Source organism: Arachis stenosperma, chromosome 4 (assembly GCF_014773155.1).
Source record: "Arachis stenosperma cultivar V10309 chromosome 4, arast.V10309.gnm1.PFL2, whole genome shotgun sequence".
NCBI classification, from domain to species: domain Eukaryota; kingdom Viridiplantae; phylum Streptophyta; class Magnoliopsida; order Fabales; family Fabaceae; genus Arachis; species Arachis stenosperma.
In genome coordinates, this window is record NC_080380.1 from 89,214,166 (window position 1) to 89,223,965 (window position 9,800).

Below are 9,800 nucleotides of genomic sequence, written 5' to 3' on the forward strand. Positions count from 1 at the left end.
GTTGTTGAAATCTTGTTGAGGTCTCTGTTGATCCTTCCATGATAGATTTGGATGATTTCTCCATAAAGGATTATAGGTGTTTCCATAGGGTTCTCCCATGTAATTCACCTCTTCCATTGAAGGGTTCTCAGGATCATAAGCTTCTTCTTCAAATGAAGCATCCTTAGTACTGCCTGGTGCAGCTTGCATTCCAGACAGACTTTGAGAAATCATATTGACTTGCTGAGTCAATATTTTATTCTGAGCCAGTATGGCATTTAGAGTATCAATCTCAAGAACTCCTTTCTTCTAATTCGTCCCATTGTTCACAAGATTCCTTTCAGAAGTGTACATGAATTGGTTATTTGCAACCATTTCAATGAGTTCTTGAGCTTCTGCAGGTGTCTTCTTTAGATGAAGAGATCCTCCAGCAGAGCTGTCCAATGACATCTTGGATAGTTCAGACAGACCATCATAGAAGATACCTATGATGCTCCATTCAGAAAGCATGTCAGAGGGACACTTTCTGATCAATTGTTTGTATCTTTCCCAAGCTTCATAGAGGGATTCACCTTCCTTCTGTTAGAAGATTTGGACTTCCACTCTAAGCTTACTCAATTTTTGAGGTGGAAAGAACTTTGCCAAGAAGGCATTGACTAGCTTTTCCCAAGAGTTCAGGCTTTCTTTAGGTTGTGAGCCCAACCATATCCTAGCTCTGTCTCTTACAGCAAAAGGGAATAGCATAAGTCTGTAGACCTCAGGGTCAACCCCATTAGTCTTGACAGTGTCACGGATTTGCAAGAACTCAGCTAAAAACTGATGAGGATCTTCCAATGGAAGAACATGGAACTTGCAATTCTGTTGCATTAGAGAAACTAATTGAGGCTTAAGCTCAAAGTTGTTTGCTCCAATGGCAGGGATAGAGATGCTTCTCCCACAGAAGTCGGGAGTAGGTGCAGTAAAGTCACCCAGCACCTTCCTTGCATTGTTGGCATTATTATTGTTTTTGGCTGCCATGTCTTCTTCTTTGAAGATTTCTGTTAGGTCCTCTACAGAGAGTTGTGCTTTAGCTTCTCTTAGCTTTCGCTTCAAGGTCCTTTCAGGTTCAGGGTCAGCCTCAACAAGAATGCTTTTGTCTTTGCTCCTGCTCATATGAAAGAGAAGAGAACAAGAAAGTAAGGAATCCTCTATGTCACAGTATAGAGATTCCTTGAGGTGTCAGAGGAAAAGAAGAAGGAGAGGGTAGAAGAAGAATTCGAACTTATCTAGAGGGATAGAGTTCAAATTGTGCATTGAGGAGGAGTGTTAGTCCATAAGTAGAAGGATGTGAGAAGAGGGGAAGAATTTTCGAAAATAAAGTAAAAGATTTTAAAATAATTAAAAGAAATTTTGAAAAATTGAAGAATGATTTTCGAAAATTAAAGTTGGGAAAAAAATAAAGTGATTTTTGAAAAAGATTTTTGAAAGTAAAAATAAAAAAGATATGATTGAAAATTAATTTTTGAAAAAGATGTGATTAATAAGATATGATTGAAAAGTTATGGTTTTAAAAAGATATGATTGAAAAGATATGATTGAAAAACAATTTAAAAAGATTTGATTTTGAAAATTAATGACTTGGCTAACAAGAAATTTAAAAGATATGATTCAGACATTAAACCTTTCTCATCAGAAAAGGCAATATAATTGAAATGTTGAATCAAATCATTAATTGTTAGCAAGTATTTTTGAAAATGGAAAGAAATTGATTTTTGAAAATATATGATTGAAAAGATATGATTTGAAAAAGATTTGATTTTGAAAAATTATGAAAACTTGAAAAAAAATTTGAATTAAAAACAAAATCTTCCCTCTTGTGCCATCCTGGCGTTAAATGCCCAGAATGGTATACATTCTGGCGTTTAACACCCAAAATGCTACCCTTTTGGGCGTTAAACACATGTACCCTGGCTGGCGTTTAAACGCCAGTTTTCCTTCCTCACTGGGCGTTTTGAACGCCCAACTTTTTCTGTGTAATTTCTCTGCTGTATGTTCTGAATCTTCAATTCTCTATATTATTGACTTGAAAAGACACAAATTAAAAAATGTTTCGAATTTTTAATGATGAGGAATAATCAAAATGCAACTAAAATCAAACAAACAATGCATGCAAGACACCAAAATTAGAAGTTTGTATACTACTGACACTAACAAATTGAGAATGCATATGAGAAACAACAAAACACTCAAGACAAGAGAATTTAAAGATCAGAGCAAGGAAATCATCAAGAACAACTTGAAGATCAATGAAGACACATGATTGAATTCGAAAAAAAATGCAAGAAGAATAGAAACATGCAATTGACACCAAACTTAAAATGAGACACTAGACTCAACAAGAAACAAAAAATATTTTTGGTTTTTTATGATTTTATAATTTTTTTGGATTTTTTTTGAAAATTGAGTGAAAAAGAAAATAAGGATATCAAAATTCTTAATGAGAATTCCAGGAATCATGCAATGTTAGTCTAAAGCTTCAGTCTAAAGAAATTAGACATGGTTAGCTGGTGCGCGAAATTGTGATTCACTACACAACTTTGCACAACTAACCAGCAAGTGCACTGGGTCGTCCAAGTAATACCTTACGCGAGTAAGGGTCGATCCCACGGAGATTGTTGGTATGAAGCAAGCTATGGTCACCTTGTAAATCTTAGTCAGGCAGACTCAAATGGGTATAGATGATGAATAAAACATAAAGATAAAGATAGAGATACTTATGTATATCATTGGTGAGAGCTTTAGATAAGCGAATGAAGATGCTTTCCCTTCCGTCTCTCTGCTTTCCTACTGTCTTCATCCAATCCTTCTTACTCCTTTCCATGGCAAGCTCATGTAGGGTTTCACCGTTGGCAGTGGCTACCTCCCATCCTCTCAGTGAAAACGTTGCCTATGCTCTGTCACAGCATGGGTAATCAGCTGTCGGTTCTCGGTCAGGCCGGAATAAAATCCATCGATTCTTTTGCGTCTGTCACTAACGCCCCGCCTGCTAGGAGTTTGAAGCACGTCACAGTCATTCAATCATTGAATCCTACTCAGAATACCACAGACAAGGTTAGACCTTCCGGATTCTCTTGAATGCCGCCATCAGTTCTCGCCTATACCACGAAGACTCTGATCTCACGGAATGGCTGGCTCGTTTGTCAGGCGAGCACTCGGTTGTCAGGCGATCAACCATGCATCGTGTATCAGGAATCCAAGAGATATTCACTAAGCCTCGTATGCTTGTAGAACAAGAGTGGTTGTCAGTCACTTTGTTCATGAGTGAGAATGATGATGTGTCACGGATCATCACATTCATCAAGTTGAAGAACAAGTGATATCTTGGACAAAGAACAAGCGGAATTGAATAGAAGAACAATAGTAATTGCATTAATACTCGAGGTACAGCAGAGCTCCACACCTTAATCTATGGTGTGTAGAAACTCCACCGTTGAAAATACATAAGAACAAGAGTGATCATTGGTTTCGGCCCCAGAGAGGGAACCAGAAGAACCAAGATGAAAATGCATAGTAAAAGGTCCTACTTATAGAAAACTAGTAGCCTAGGGTGTACAAAGATGAGTAAATGACATAAAAATCCACTTCCGGGCCCACTTGGTGTGTGCTTGGGCTGAGCAATGAAGAATTTTCGTGTAGAGACTCTCCTTGGAGTTAAACACCAGCTTTTATGCCAGTTTGGGCGTTTAACTCCCATTTTGGTGCCAGTTCCGGCGTTTAACGCTGGAATTTCTTGAGGTGACTTTGAACGCCGGTTTGGGCCATCAAATCTTGGGCAAAGTATGGACTATCATATATTGCTGGAAAGCCCAGGATGTCTACTTTCCAACGCCGTTGAGAGCGCGCCAATTGGGCTTCTGTAGCTCCAGAAAATCCACTTCGAGTGCAGGGAGGTTAGAATCCAACAGCATCTGCAGTCCTTTTCAGTCTCTGAATCAGATTTTTGCTCAGATCCCTCAATTTCAGCCAGAAAATACCTGAAATCACAGAAAAACACACAAACTCATAGTAAAGTCCAGAAAAGTGAATTTTAACTAAAAACTAATAAAAATATACTAAGAACTCAACTAAAACTACCAAAAACATACTAAAAACAATGCCAAAAAGGGTACAAATTATCCGCTCATCACAACACCAAACTTAAATTGTTGCTTGTCCCCAAGCAACTGAAAATCAAATAAGATAAAAAGAAGAGAATATACTATAGACTCCAAATTATCAATGAAACTTAGCTCCAAATTAGATGAGCGGGACTAGTAGCTTTTTGCCTCCGAACAGTTTTGGCATCTCACTCTATCCTTTGAAATTCAGAATGATTGGCTTCTTTAGGAACTCAGAATCCAGATAGTGTTATTGATTCTCCTAGTTAAGTATGATGATTCTTGAACACAGCTACTTATTGAGTCTTGGCCGTGGCCCAAAGCACTCTGTCATCCAGTATTACCACCGGATACATACATGCCACAGACACATAATTGGGTGAACCTTTTCAGATTGTGACTCAGCTTTGCTAGAGTCCCCAATTAGAGGTGTCCAGGGTTCTTAAGCACACTCTTTTTGCCTTGGATCACAACTTTATTTCTTTCTTTTTCTTTTCTTTTTCTTTCTCCCCTTTTTTTTTTCTTTTTCGTTTTTCTCTTTCTCTTCTTTTTTTTTTTTGTATTCACTGCTTTTTCTTGCTTCAAGAATCATTTTTATGATTTTTCAGATCCTCAGTAACATGTCTCCTTTTTCATCATTCTTTCAAGAGCCAACAATTTTAACATTCATGAACAACAAATTCAAAAGACATATGCACTGTTCAAGCATACATTCAGAAAACAAAAAGTATTGTCACCACATCAAACTAATTAAGCTAGTTTTAAAGATGAATTTGAAATCCTGTACTTCTTGTTCTTTTGTAATAAAAACAGTTTTCTTTTAAGAAAGGTGATGGATTCATAGGACATTCATAACTTTAAGGCATAGACACTAAGATACTAATGATCATAAGACACAAACATGGACAAACAATAAGCACAATTTTCGAAAAACTGAAAAATAAAGAACAAGGAGATTAAAGAACGGGTCCACCTGAGTGATGGCGGCTTGTTCTTCCCTTTTGAAGGTCTTATGGAGTGCTTGAGCTCCTCAATGTCTCTTCCTTGTCTTTGTTGCTCCTCTCTTAGTTGTCCCATGTTGGAACTCAATTCTCCTAGGGAGGTGTTGATTTGCTCCCAATAGTTTTGTGGAGGAAAGTGCATCCCTTGAGGCATCTTAGGGACTTCATGAGGAGGAGGATCTCTTGTTTGCTCCATCCTTTTCTTAGTGATGGGCTTGAGGTCATGCCTTCTCAGTTGATCTGGCTTCCCTCTTGAATTTCTCTTCCATTGGGCGTCCTCTTCACAGATATCTATGAGGACTTGGTCCAACCTTTTGATCAAAAGTTGACCCTTCTTCATGGCCACAACTTCATAGAAGTGGTCTTGATGCACCCTTGAGATGAATCTCTCCATCTCTCATGACTCGGAGGTGAAAGCTTTTGCCTTCCCTTTCCTCTTTCTAGAGGTTTCTCCGGCCTTGGATGCCATAAATGGTTATGGAAAAACAAAAAGCAATGCTTTTACCACACCAAACTTAAAAGGTTTGCTCGTCCTCGAGCAAAAGAAGAAAGAAGAGAGTAGAAGAAGAAGAAATGGAGGAGATGGAGGTGGCTTATGGTTCGGCCAAAAGGGTGGGTTTGGGAGGTAAAGTGGTTTGAAGTGATTGGTGAATGGGCGAAGAAGAGAGAGGGTGGTGGGGTAGGTGGGGATCCTGTGGGGTCCACAGATCCTTAGGTGTCAAGGAAAAGTCATCCCTGCACCAAATGGCATTCAAAAACACGTTTTGAGCCAATTCTGGCGTTAAACGCCGGGCTGGTGCCCATTCCTGGCGTTTAACGCCAGGTTCTTGCCCTTTTCTGGCGTTTAACGCCAGTCTGGTGCCCCTTTCTGGCGTTAAACGCCCAGAATGGTGCCAGACTGGGCGTTAAACGCCCAACTGCTAGCCTCACTGGCGTTTAAACGCCAGTGGGTTCTTCCTCCAGGGTGTGCTGTTTTTCTTCCTGTTTTTCATTCTGTTTTTTGCTTTTTCAATTGATTTTGTGACTTCTTATGATCATCAACCTACAATAAACATAAAATGACAAAGAGAAATAGACAAAATATAATCATTGGGTTGCCTCCCAACAAGCGCTTCTTTAATGTCAGTAGCTTGACAGAGGGCTCTCATGGAGCCTCACAGATACTCAGAGCAATGTTGGAACCTCCCAACACCAAACTTAGAGTTTGAATGTGGGGGTTCAACACCAAACTTAGAGTTTGGTTGTGGCCTCCCAACACCAAACTTAGAGTTTGACTGTGGGGGCTCTGTTTGTCTCTGATTTGAGAGAAGCTCTTTATGCTTCTTCTCCATGATGACAGAGGGATATCCTTGAGCCTTAAACACAAAGGATTCTTCATTCACTTGAATGATAAGTTCACCTCCATCAACATTAATTACAGCCTTTGCTGTGGCTAGGAAGGGTCTGCCAAGGATGATAGATTCATCCATGCACTTCCCAGTCTCTAGGACTATGAAATCAGTAGGGATGTAATGGTCTTCAACTTTTACCAAAACATTCTCTACAAGTCCATGAGCTTGTTTTCTTGAGTTGTCTGCCATCTCTAATGAGATTCTTGCAGCTTGCACCTCAAAGATCCCTAGCTTCTCCATTACAGAGAGAGGCATGAGGTTTACACTTGACCCTAAGTCACACAGAGCCTTCTTGCAGGTCATGGTGCCTATGGTGCAAGGTATTGAAAACTTCCCAGGATCTTGTTTCTTTTGAGGTAATTTCTGCCTAGACAAGTCATCCAGTTCTTTGGTGAGCAAAGGGGGTTCATCCTCCTAAGTCTCATTTCCAAATAACTTGTCATTTAGCCTCATGATTGCTCCAAGGTATTTAGCAACTTGCTCTTCAGTGACATACTCATCCTCTTCAGAGGAAGAATACTCATCAGAGCTCATGAAAAGCAGAAGTAAGTCCAATGGAATCTCTATGGTCTCATTTTGAGCCTCAGATTCCCATGGTTCCTCATTAGGGAACTCATTGGAGGCTAGTGCACGCCCATTGAGGTCTTCCTCAGTGGCGTTCACTTCCTCTCCTTCCTCTCCAAATTCGGCCATGTTGATGGCCTTGCACTCTCCTTTTGGATTTTCTTCTGTATTGCTTGGAAGAGTACTTGGAGGGAGTTCAGTAACTTTCTTGCTCAGCTGTCCCACTTGTGCCTCCAAATTTCTAATGGAGGACCTTGTTTCAGTCATGAAACTTTGAGTGGTTTTGATTAGATCAGAGACCATGGTTGCTAAGTCAGAGGGGTTCTGCTTAGAATTCTCTGTTTGTTGCTGAGAAGATGATGGAAAAGGCTTGCCATTGCTAAACCTGTTTCTTCCACCATTATTGTTGTTGAAACCTTGTTGAGGTCTCTCTTGATTCTTTCATGAGAAATTTGGGTGATTTCTCCATGAAGAATTATAGGTGTTTCCATAGGGTTCTCCTAGGTAATTCACCTCTTCCATTGAAGGGTTCTCAGGATCATAAGCTTCTTCTTCAGATGAAGCATCCTTAGTACTACTTGGTGCATTTTGCATTCCAGACAGACTTTGACTTGTTGAGTCAATATCTTGTTCTGAGCCAGAATGGCATTCAGAGTGTCAATCTCATGAACTCCTTTCTTCTGATTAGTCCCATTGTTCACAGGATTCCTTTCAGAAGTGTACATGAATTGGTTATTTGCAACCATTTCAATGAGTTCTTGAGCCTCTGTAGGCGTCTTCTTCAGATGAAGAGATCCTCCAGCAGAGCTATCTAAAGACATCTTGGATAGTTCAGAGAGACCATCATAGAAAATACCTATGATGCTCCATTCAGAAAGCATGTCAGATGGACATTTTCTGATTAATTGTTTGTATCTTTCCCAAGCTTCATAGAGGGATTCTCCATCCTTCTGTCTGAAGGTTTGGACTTCCACTCTAAGCTTACTCAATTTTTGAGGTGGAAAGAACTTTGCCAAGAAGGCATTGACTAGCTTTTCCCAAGAGTCCAGGCTTTCTTTAGGTTGAGAGTCCAACCATATTCTAGCTCTGTCTCTTACAGCAAAAGGGAATAGCATCAGTCTGTAGACCTCAGGGTCAACCCCATTAGTCTTGACTGTGTCACAGATTTGCAAGAATTCAGCTAAAAACTGATGAGGATCTTCCAATGGAAGTCCATGGAACTTGCAATTCTGTTGCATTAGAGAAACTAATTGAGGCTTAAGCTCAAAGTTGTTTGCTCTAATGGCAGGGACAGAGATGCTTCTCCCATAGAAGTCGGGAGTAGGTGCAGTAAAGTCACCCAGCACCTTCCTTGCATTGTTGGCATTGTTGTTGTTTTCGGCTGCCATGGGTTCTTCTCCTTTGAAGAATTCGGTCAGTTCCTCAACAGAGAGTTGTGCCTTAGCTTCTCTTAGCTTTCGCTTCAAGGTCCTTTCAGGTTCAGGGTCAGCTTCAACAAGAATGCCTTTGTCTTTATTCCTGCTCATATGAAGGAGAAGAGAACAAGAAAATATGGAATCCTCTATGTCACAGTATAGAGATTCCTTGAGGTGTCAGAGGAAAAGAAAAGTAGAAGACAGAAGTAGAAAATTCGAACTTATCAAAGAAGATGGAGTTCGAATTTTGCATTAAGGAATAGAGTTAGTTCATAAATAGAAGGATGTGAGAAGAGAGGAAGAAATTTTCGAAATTCAAGTGAAATATTTTGAAAACATTAAAAAAAATTAATTAATTTTCGAAAATCAAGAGTGAGAAAGAAATCAAGTAATTTTTGAAAAAGATTTTTGAAATTAGAAATCAACAAGATATGATTTGAAAACTATTTTGAAAAAGATGTGATTAAAGAGATATGATTGAAAAGTTATGGTTTTAAAAAAAGATATGATTGAAAAGATATGATTTGAAAACAATTTTAAAAAGATTTGATTTTAAAAAAATTAATGACTTGCCTAACAAGAAAAGATATGATTCAAACATTAAACCTTTCTCAACAGAAAAGGCAACATACTTAAAATGTTCAATCAAATCATTAATTGTTAGTAAGTATCTTTGAAAAAGGAAAGAAATTGATTTTGAAAACATTTGATTGAAAAGATTTGATTTGAAAAAGATTTGATTTTGAAAAACTTTGAAAACTTGAAAAAAAATTGATTTGAAAACAGAATCTTCCCTCTTGTGCCATCCTGGCGTTAAACGCCCAGAATGATGCACATTCTGGCGTTTAACGCCCAAACTACTACCCTTTTGGGCGTTAAACGCCCAGTCAGGCACCCTGGCTGGCATTTAAACGCCAGTCTGTCTTCTTCACTGGGCATTTTGAATGCCCAGCTTTTTCTGTATAATTCCTCTGCAGTATGTTCTGAATCTTCAATTCTCTGTATTATTGACTTGAAAAGACACAAATTAAAAATATTTTTGGATTTTTAATAATGAGGAATAATCAAAATGCAACTAAAATCAAATAACAATGCATGCAAGACACCAAACTTAGCAGTTTGTATACTACTGACACTAACAAGATGAGAATGCATATGAGAAACAACAAAAATACTCAAGTCAATAGAATTCAAAGATCAAAACAAGAAAATCATCAAGAACAACTTGAAGATTAATGAAGACACATGCATAAATTCAAAAAATGCAAGAAGAACAGAAACATGCAATTGACACCAAACTTAAAATGAGACACT

The 9,800-nt window shown here is 38.7% G+C and overlaps 2 non-coding genes across 2 annotated transcripts; both read left to right on the forward strand.

The window, feature by feature from the left end:
- Positions 1 to 483: 483 nt before the first annotated feature.
- On the forward strand, positions 484 to 591 carry LOC130977284 (small nucleolar RNA R71). Its single transcript, XR_009084984.1, has one exon. It is a non-coding gene; the product is annotated as a small nucleolar RNA R71 (small nucleolar RNA).
- A 7,359-nt stretch (positions 592 to 7,950) lies between these two features.
- LOC130977364 (small nucleolar RNA R71) lies at positions 7,951 to 8,054 on the forward strand. The gene has a single exon (XR_009085058.1). It is a non-coding gene; the product is annotated as a small nucleolar RNA R71 (small nucleolar RNA).
- The last annotated feature ends 1,746 nt before the right edge of the window (positions 8,055 to 9,800 follow it).